This window comes from Sorex fumeus, unplaced genomic scaffold (assembly GCF_029834395.1).
Source record: "Sorex fumeus unplaced genomic scaffold, SorFum_2.1 ptg000003l, whole genome shotgun sequence".
Taxonomy (NCBI): Eukaryota; Metazoa; Chordata; class Mammalia; order Eulipotyphla; family Soricidae; genus Sorex; species Sorex fumeus.
The window spans coordinates 20,563,690-20,574,905 of record NW_026606060.1 but is presented as its reverse complement, the minus strand read 5'-3'; positions in this window follow the sequence as shown (position 1 = coordinate 20,574,905).

Sequence of the window (11,216 nt, the reverse complement as noted above, 5' to 3'; positions counted from 1 at the left end):
ACATTTACATTTGAATAGATGTGACTCACTGCCTGCAGTTTCTATCTTCGTTGTCTACGCACCAACATCTCATTATGATGAAAGAGAAATCGAGAAGTTCTCCATGGAGGTAGAGAAGTTCTATAAAGAAGACCACACCTTCTACAAGATCATTGTGGGTGATTTTAATGCCAAGATAGGACCGAGAAGATCAGCTGAAGAACTTCACATCGGGACCCATGGCCTAGAATGGAACGAACAGGGTGAGAGACTGTCTGAGTTCATCATGTCGACCAAGACCATTCATGGTAACTCACAGTTCCAGAAGGCAGAATCTAAACGATGGACATGGGAGTCTCCCGGTGGACGATTCCACAACGAAATAGACTACATCATATTCAATCGACGGTTTTGCCTGACTGATGTCGCTGTTGTTCCAAAATTTCGAACGGGATCGGACCACCGTCTCCTTCGCGCAAAATTCTATTTCACAGACCGGGGAGAAAGGGCTGCAAAGTTCAAAAAGAGAACTCCCAGAATGACCACCAACAGGGAACTCTTAGGTACTATTGCGGCAACATGGGAAGATGCCATTGTTGACAACATTGACGAGGAATACGATCAACTGGTTCAGCACCTCCATGAATGTGCGAGGAACGCCAAGAGAGAGATAGCCACAAAAAATCGCCTATCTTCGAAAACTCTTGAGCTAATTCGCCAGCGTGGTTTGGCGCATGCCTCAGGCAACCGCAAGCTAATGTCTGAGCTCGCAAAGCAGTGCAGAGATGCGATCAAGGAAGACCTCAAAGAGAGAAGAGCAGAAGTACTGGTAGATGCAGCAGAAGCTGGGAAAAGTATTCGTAACGCCCGCCTGTCCTTCGCCAACTACAAGACCAAGATGACTGCCCTCCGACATACTGATGGATACATCACATCCTCCAGAATGGCAATGGAGAAGATTATCCATGACTTCTACTCAAATCTCTTTGATAGCCATGTCCACTTGCCGACATACCAAATTCCACAGGATGGCTATGTTGTTCCCAACGTTCTCCCTTCCGAAATCCGACACGCCATTTCGTCGGTAAAGAAACAAACAGCACCCGGCCCAGACAAGGTCAGACCTGAACGCCTGAAGAACCTGTCGTCAGTACTCATCAATACACTGGCTTGGCTCTTCACTCACTACCTGTCTGAATGTAAGGTTCCGTCCCAATGGAAAACCAGCAGGACGGTACCACTGTTCAAGAAGGGAGACATCCATGACATTGGCAACTATCGCCCGATCTGCCTATTGTCTGTCATCTACAAGTTGTTCACTCGAGTCATCCTAAATAGGATTAGCAGAACACTAGATGAAGGACAACCATGCGAGCAAGCCAGGTTCCGCAAAGGATTCAGCACCATCGACCATATCCACACGATAACCAAGCTCATTGAGGTTTCTCGGGAGTTCAAGATGCTGCTCTGTTTAACGTTCATTGATTTAAAGAAGGCCTTTGATTCTGTTGAGACAGAAGCGGTCATTGAAGCCCTAGCCAATCAGGGCATTCAAGCCCAATACATCAGGATCCTCCGTGAGCTGTATTGCGGATTCACTACCAGGATCTCACCATTCTACAAAGAAGTGATCGTTGATGTCAAGAGAGGGGTGCGGCAGGGTGATACCATTTCACCAAAACTCTTCAGTGCCACCCTTGAGAACGTCATGCGACGACTGGAATGGGAAGGAATGGGATTGAAGATAGATGGTCGGCAACTACACCAGCTCCGCTTTGCTGATGACATTGTTTTAATAACACCAAACATTAGCCAAGAGGCACAAATGCTGGCCGACTTTGACCATGAGTGTGGAAAGGTAGGACTAAAGCTGAATCTTACGAAGACAATGTTTATGAGAAACAGCCTTGTTCCTGACGCCCCATTCGCTCTCAATGGAACGACCATCTCCGAATGCAACAGCTATGTGTACCTAGGTCGAGAGGTCAACATGACAAATGACCTGGCACCAGAGCTGCGCAGGAGGAAGAGAGCGGCTTGGAACGCCTTCAAGAACGTCGAAGAAATAGCTAAGAGGACGAAGAACGTCCGGCTCCGGGCACATCTCTTTGATTCCACTGTTCTTCCTGTATTAACGTATGCCTCAGAGACCTGGGCCCTACGCAAACAAGATGAGAACGCTATTCAGGTCTCCCAAAGAAGAATAGAAAGAGCTATGCTTGGAATATCACGTTTCACTCAAATGAGAGAGAGAATCCGGAGTTCTGGCATCCGTCGACGATCAAGAATCAGGGACGCTGTCTCATTTGCCAAGGTGTCAAAAATCAGATGGGCTGGTCACATAATGAGATTTAAAGACGACCACTGAACTAGAGCTGTTACCGACTGGATTCCACGGGATGTCAAAAGACCGCGTGGCCGCCCACCTTCCAGATGGTCAGACTTCTTCGTCAAGATCATGAACGATCGGTTTGAGGCCCTTCATGTTCCCGGAGCGAACAGATGCCATTGGGCTACACTAGCACGCGACAGGAACAAATGGAGACGTTACTGGCGCCCGTTCGAGCAAATTGCCGACTAACGGGAAGTTAAGTGATTAAGTGATTAAGTGATTTTCAACCCCAGGTTTCCAGTGTGATATCCAGATGACCGACTCTCCATCCGAGTCTGCACCTCTGGGAGAGAAAGTCACCATCACCTGCAGGCCAGTCAGAGCATTAACAATTAGTTATCCTGGTGTCAGCAGAAACCAGGGAAAGCTCCCAGGCACTGATCTATGGTGCAACCAGCTTAGGACCAGACAACCCTTCCAGAGATAGCGGCAGTGGATTTGGGACAGATTTCACACTCACCAAGAGCAGCCTGAAGCCTGAGTTGCTGCCACTTATTACTGTCAACAGTATAATAAGCTCCCTCCCACAGTGATACACACCAGAACATAAACCCCCAGAGATCAGCTGTTTGAGGCTGGGCTGGTCCTGCTGCTAGTCCTGGTGTCTCCCTTGCTGAGAGTGTCAAATCAGCTGTGATGTGATGGAAATTAAGGGACACATCTGGTCCATGCAAATATCTCCCTAATGATGTCACTCTAGATCTGCTGTTTTACTTTATGGAGATAATTTTTCCTAAAGAACTTGGTACCAGCATCACTCAGAGTTCCTATGTGAGGGAAATGACACTCTAGAGAGTCCCTCAGCCATTGTTTCAATAGTTTTTTTTAATATAATAAAGGAATTAAAGGTGACTGTCACTGTATCACTGTCATCCTGTTGGTCATCAATTGCCTCGAGCAGGCACCAGTAACGTCTCCTTCGTCCTAGCCCTAAGATTTTAAAAGTGCCACATTTGAGGCTCTTTCAGGGTCAGGAGAATGAGGCCCATAATTGTTACTGGTTTTTGGTATATTGAATACACCACGGGAATTTGCCAGACTCTGTCGTGTGGACAGGATACTTTTGGTAGCCTTCCAGGTTCTCCACAGTAAGAACTAGATAATAAGCTTCCAGGATCTGGGTTTTATAGTCTCTGGGTCTTGGCTGTTGATGGGATTACACGGCGCCAGGGGCAGTTGGTGAGTGTAATGCCTACATATGGAAAAGGAGGCCCCAGTCCCAATCCGAGCATCTTGGAGATCTACACCCCAGGTCCCACACACCTGGGTTCCTCTGCAAGTTCCTTTGCACGTGAGGCTCATCCAAACGTGTGGAGAGTGGTCTTAAGCATGGCTGTGGCTGGAACCGGAGGTCTTCAGCTGCTGGGGCTCTGCTCGGGGTGGGGAGGGAACTCAATCCACCCTCCTCCAAGGGGCCTCTGTGAGGACAGGGATTAAAGGTGAGGAAAGGATTAAAACAAGAATCGCCACCCTATCCTGCCTGTCAGCTTCCACCAACCACGGTGACCCAGGGATTACACACGGAAGACCCACCCAACTGGTACTAGATAAATACCTCACCGGCAAACCTCCACTACCTCCACTACCCAGCCTCCACCATGCTCCAGGATGCTTTCTGGACCTCATGGCCACTTTGCAGCCATGCTACATATCATAAGACACTTAATAACCATTTTCCAGTATTACCGCACCATATTTGATAGGGTTCAAACGTGGTTTGAACCATGGGAACACCTACAAGGGCGATTAGAAGCCATCCAAAAAGCCTCTATCCCTCTCGGAGAGCCTGGCAAGGCAAGCTACTGAGAGTATCCCACCTGCACGGCAGAGCCTGGCAAGCTATCCGTGACCTATTTGATATGCCAAAAAAAGTAAATACAATGGGTCTCATTCCCCTGACCCTGAAAGAGCCACCAATATGGCAGCGTTAAGAAGGATGAGGAAGGAGAGGCTGATAAAATCTCAAGGCCGAACTAGGCTGCCAAAACGAAGAAAGACAAAAATGACTGTCTGTACTTTCAATGCACGTATGCTGGCATCAGATGCATCCATCGAGGACCTGATGATAAAAGCTCAAAAGATCAAGTACGACATCATTGGTCTAACAGAGATGAGAAGGCATCAATCACATCACACTGTTTTCGACACTGGAGAAGAACTGTTCCTTGGAACATGCGACAAAAGAGGCGTCAGAGGTGTCGGTGTCCTTGTCAACACAAACTTGGCCATGAGCACTGATTCATTCGAATGCCTAACAACCCGAATTGGATGATTCCACTTGTATAGATGTGGCTCACTGCCGGCAGTTTCTATCTTCGTTGTCTATGCACCAACATCCAATTATGATGAAGGAGAAATTGAGAAGTTCTACATGGAGCTGGAGAAGTTCTATAAAGAAGAACACACTTTCTTCAAGATCATTGTCGGTGATTTTAATGCCAAGATAGGACCGAGAAGATCAGTCAAAGAACTACACATCGGGACCCATGGCCTAGAATGGAACAAACAGGGTGAGAGACTCTCTGAGTTCATCATGTCGACCAAGACCATCCATGGTAACTCACAGTTCCAGAAGGCCAAATCTAAACATTGGACATGGGAGTCTCCCACTGGATGGTTCCACAACAAAATTGACCCCATCATATTCAATTGATGGTTTTGTCTGACCAATGTTACTGTTGTCCCAAAATTCCAAATGGGATCGGACCACCATCTCCTTTGTGCAAAATTCTACTTCACAGAGTGGGGAGAAAGGGCTGCAAAGTTTAAGAAGAGAACTCCCAGAATGACTACCAACTGAGAGCTCTTTGGCACTATTGCAGCAACATGGGAAGATGCCGTCATTGACAACGAATATGATCGACTGGTTCAGCACCTTCATGATTGTGCGAGGAATGTCAATAGAGAGATAGCCACAAAAAAAACGCCTGTCTTTGAAAACTCCAGCTTATTCGCCAACGTGTCTTGGTGCATGCCTCAGGCTACCACAAGCGAGCATATGAGCTCGCAAAGCAGTGCAGAGAAGCGATAAAGGAAGACCTCAAAGAGAGAAGAGCAGCAGTGCTGGTAGATGCGGCAGAAGCCAGGAAAAGCATGCGCAACGCCTCCCTGTCCTTCACCAACTACAAGACCAGATGACTGCCCTCTGATGTCCTGATGGATCTATCACATCTTCCAGAAGGGCAATGGAGAAGATTATCCATGATTTCTACTCGGATCTCTTCAATAGTCAAATAATCACATCCACCTGCCCACATACCAAATTCTGTAGGATGGATATGTCATTCCCAACGCTTTCCCTTCCAAAATCCGACATGCCATTTCGTCGGTAAAGAAACGAACAGCACCTGGCCCAGACAAGGTCAGACCTGAACACCTGAAGAACCTGCCATCACTACACTGGATCAGCTCTTCACACATTACCTGTCTGAATGCAAGGTTCCGTCCCAATGGAAAACCAGCAGGACTGTATTACTGTACAAGAAGGGAGACATCCACAACATTGGCAACTATCACCCGATTTGCCCGTTGTCTGTGGTCTACAAGCTGTTCACTCGAGTCATCCTGAATAGGATTGGCAGAACACTAGATGAAGGACAACCATGCGAGCAACCCGAGTTCTGCAAAGAATTCAGCACAATCAACCATATCCACACGATAACCATGCTCAATGAGGTTTCTCAGGAGTTCAAGATGCCACTCTGTCTAACATTGATTGATTTAAAGAAGGCCTTTGATTCTGTTGAGACGGAAGCGGTCCTCGAAGCCCTAGCCAATCAGGGCATTCAAACTCAATACATCAGGATCCTTCATGAGCTGTATCACAATTCACTACCAGGATCTCACCATTCTACAAAGAAGTGATCATCGATGTCAAGAGAGGGGTTCGGCAGGGTGATACCATTTCACCGAAACTCTTCAGTGCCACCCTCGAGAACATCATGCAATGACTGGAATGGAAAGGAATGGGAGTGAAGCTAGATGGTTGACAACGACACCACCTCCACTTTGCTGATGACATTGTTTTAATAACACCAAACATCAGCCAAGCGGCACAGATGCTGGCCGACTTCGACCATGAGTGTGGAAAGGTCGGACTACAGCTGAATCTCATGAAGACAATGTTTATGAGAAACAGTCTCATTCCTGATGTTCCATTCACTCTCAACAGAACAACCATCTCTGAATGCAACAGTTGTGTGTACCTAGGTCGAGAGGTCAACATGACGAATAATCTGGCACCTGAGTTGCACAGGAAGAAGAGAGCAGGTTGAAACGCCTTCAAGAGTATCCAAGAAATAGCTAAGAGGATGAAGAACCTCCAGCTCCAGGCACATCTCTTTGATTCCACTGTTCTTTCTGCATTAACATACGCCTCAAAGACCTGGGCCCTACGAAAACAGGATGCGAACACTATTTGGGTCTCCCAAAGAGGAATCGAAAGAACTATGCTTGGAGTATCACATCTCACTCAAATGAAAGAAAGAATCCTGAGTTCCAACCTCTGTCAATGATCAAGAATCAGGGACACTGTCTCGTTTGCCAAGGTGTTGAAAATCAGATGGGTTGGATATGTAATGAGATTTGGAGACAACTGCTGGACTAGAGCCGTTACCGTTTGTATACCACAGGATGTCAAAAGACTACGTGGCTGCCCACCTACAAGATGGTCAGACTTCTTCGTCAAGAACCTGAATGGTCGGTTTGAGTCTCTTCGTGTTCCTTGAACAAGCAGATGCCATTGGGCTTCACTAGCACGAGACAGGAACGAATGAAGACGTTACTGGCACCCGCTGGAGCAAACCGATGAGTAACGGGATGTCAAGTGATCAAGTGAACAAAGGAACTATTTTCACCCCAAAGTGTTGTGACAGGTACACACCTACAGCCTCACACCAAATGCATCCCACAGGATGCCTGCTCTCCCTGCCTAGGAACCTTCTCCTGTGAGCCAGAGGGAGGAAACTGCATGTTTCCACGGCTCAGCATCTGCAGACTTGGGCAGCTGCTTAGATCTGGCCCTGTGACTGTGAAGATCTGGGCCATATCTCTCGCTGAAAAAAAAAAAGCCAACATTAGATTGACAGGAACTTGGTATTTTATATTCATTACCATTTGAATGTGAAGGGAAGTTTCTATACAGTATCTGAAAATGAAAGTCTTATAGAAATTGAAGGCTAATGAGAAATCATGGAAAACCGAAAAATTTCATATACCCATGTTAGCCCAAAATCTTATTGTGTGTTCCTTACAGGGAATATACAATTGGTCACAGTGATTGTGCTTCCTGCTTCTAAGACTCTTGAAACTCTCAGTAAATATAAGAATCTGAAAGTCATTTTTTTCAGAAGTCTTTTTAGTTTTATATTTTATACAGTAGCATGTCGATATGAACCATTTTTACAAAAATATTGAATATCTTTAGATTTTATTTCCTACAATGGGGATGTTTAGAATGTTTTGACATCTATAAATTTTATAGCACAGCGGGTAGGGCGTTCGCCTTACAAGCGGCCAACATGGCCGACCCGAGTTCGATTCCTCCGCCCCTCTCGGAGAGCCCGGCAAGCTACCGAGAGTATTCGATATGCCAAACACAGTAACAACAAAGTCTCCAATGGAGACGTTACTGGGCCCGCTCGAGCAAATCGACGATCAACGGGAGGGCCTTTACCTTTACCTTTTACTTTTCAATAGAAAGAAGTCCAGTTCCACGTTCCATTTTTTTTTCTCTCTGCTAAATATGTGCCCACTGCTCAGAGCCTTGGAAAATCTGGTACCAGACTCTGTGCGGATGTACCTCCACCAGGTATTTGTTTCTTCCTGGCCACTTGTCTCTGATTTCTCAGAGCCATGAGCTATGTGTTCCTCTGAGAAAGGGAACATGAGTAGTTCATGTGAATGTGCCTGTGACCCAGATAGTCTCCAAAACTGTCGAAAAGCAGCAGAAACCTGGGGGATTTCCACAATCCACCTCATATATCATCCACATTGGTGTATGTATCAAAGTTGTTTGTGATAGCAAATGTGAATAATATTGTGATCTTCTGTTCTGGTCAAGTTGGTGGAATGTACTGTGTAAAACATCATAACAATATGGTCAAACATAATAAAATGAACTGATTCAGACTAAAGTAAAAGTAATACTTAGGCCCAGAACTTGAGACCTAGCATCACCACCAATGACAACAAAAAACACTATTGGCCACTACATCACAATGTTCCACTACTAGTGATGAGGACAGACATAACAGATCATCGCCCATAGGCTGATGGCCCCAGAACCTCCTCACTGATGAGTAGCTGTGGGACTCTAAGCTGATCTGGAGGGTTCTGGAAGGAAGCATGGAGGTGAGTTGACAAGTCTATCTCAGGGGTCAGGAACCCTCTGCTTCCCGACTTCCCCCACTGGTCACCTGTAATTTCACCTGAAGCTTCTTGATGCTCCTGAAATTGTTTCTGAAATAACATCCATGGTGTCTCATGAGGATCCTGGTACCTGGCCCTTAGCTCCTGAGGACCCACATCTCTTCTGAATTCCTGACTACCTGTGAGTAACTTCTTCTCAAGTAGTTAATAATTTTATTAAGGAGGGAAATCTTTTATTCATATTTTTGCATTAGAGTCTGGTCAGATAATAGACACTATAGAATGTTGCAAAGACAGCTGAAGTCCCTCTCAGGATCCCTGGGATCAGCGTCTGAAACTTTTGAAGTTGACCTTTCATAAACAGCCACTAGATGGCAGACAGATCCGTTACTGACTAGAGCAAGAGCCTGGATTTTGGAAGTGCTGGGTTAGGAACAGTTTCTCTCTCTGTTCATGAGGACCGGGTCCCATGGGAAATGACTGTCAATGGCAGAGTTTTAGACAAAATACTACCTTATTTCCGCCGTGTGAGTAGAAAGTGAGTACTGCATGTCTGCTGCGGACAATATTAGTGTTGCCACATGAGAATATTGGGGTTATGCCCAACTCTGCCCCACCAATGCACATTTTCAACAATTACACTGTGATTATTTGTAGACATGAGTGAAAAACAACCACTTTATGTTAAATGAGGACACAGGAAAAGTGATTAGATGGGAGTATAGAGACACCAGGGAAAACCCCTCTGTCCTCTCAGGTGCCCACCAACAGAGGCCTGTGAGGACAAGGGGAGGGAGGGGCTCCTGCTGACAGGAGCAGGGTCTCAGGGGAAGGGACTTTGTGGGACCTTGACTTTCACTCTCCAACCTCCCAGAGTGTGAGAATCCCCTTTGTGGGATGAGACCCCCAGCCTCTTTGTTCCTGTGAGAGAGCCTGAGCTGATGCTTCACATCCCTGGACCCTCAGAGCAGGGCTGCCTCAGGGGCACCTCAGGTATGGAGGGATCCCATTACCTTTCCTATCCTGTACTCTGACTGCTCAGGCTTCATGCTCAGCTTGGTTTTTGAGCCTTACCTTGCCTTTAGGATGAAGCTGCTGTTGGTTTTACTCTGATCAGAAACACAGAAAGCCAAATGGTCCTAGAACTGGGTTTCTCAGCCAGATGGCTGAGTATTGTTCACAGTGACCATCGGTTCCTATGAACAGGACATGAGGGGCCCCCAAAATAAATAGATGTTTTTAAATAATATTTCCTTTGTTTTGGAGCCACACCTAGCAGTTCTCAGAATTTACTCTGTTTTTTTCCTTCAGTGATCACTCCTGACCCAACTTCGGGGACCAACCATATGGGCTGTCATGGGTCAAACGAGATTTGACCACACACAAAGCAAGAGCACAAAATCATTCTAGGACCAAGCATATAACTGACTTAGAAAACATGTTTCTCATGTTTGAGGCCCTGGGCTTGAATCCTAACACAGCATTAAAGCATTCTAGATCAAAGAAAGGCCCTCCCGTTGATCGTCGATTTGCTCGAGCGGGCCCAGTAACGTCTCCATTGGAGACTTTGTTGTTACTGTGTCTGGCGAATATCTAGATCAAAAATAGTTGAATTATTAATTTTGGTCTCTCGTGAAACCACAGAAACCATACTTATGAGTCTGTCTAGAGCTAATATCCAGAGGGCTCCTCAGTGGTGCAGCCACTGTGGTTTCAGAACTGGTCTGGGTTATCCTGGAAGGAGGAATGAGGCTGCATTAGCCACTGTAGAGAGGAGCCTGCTTTCTGTCATCCCACCCACTTGTGCCATTATCCTTACATCCTTATCATCTCTGGGATGAGGAGGAGCCTTTTTGACTTTTCAAAAATAAGATCTGGACATATACTGGAATCACTGTCCGTATTACTTGCCTATTTATTTCTCACTTCTCCTTTAACTCCAGTCACCTCAAATATGACTATAAGAATTGGAAATGTTCACTCAGGATAAAAACTAAGCATTGAAAGCAGGTAAAGGGATATACATAATAACTTTTCAGTATCTGTGTTGTGAACCAGGGACTCCACACCAGGCTGTTTCCACTCGGGGCGCCCCAGAGTGGGGAATGAGACCTGTTGTCGTTACCATTTTTGGCATATCGAATATGCCACGGGGAGTTTGCCAGGCTCTGCCCGTGCTAGCGGGATACTCAGGGTAGCTTGCTGGGCTCTCCGAGAGGCATATATTTATAAATTTCTCTCTATGATTTGTTGCCTACTGTCTGAACCCTATCAAATATGGTGTGGTAATTATGAAAAATGGGCAGGAAGTGTCTTATAAAGTGTCGCGCCTGGTTCGGAAAGTTCCTGGAGCATGACGGTGGTTGGGTAGTGGAGGTGGCTGCCGGGGCTGGGTCCCATGGGGCAGGGAGGGCTCTCACCCTCCCTACTCTGGGATGCCCTAAGTGGAAACAACCTGGTGTGGAGTTCGGTGGCA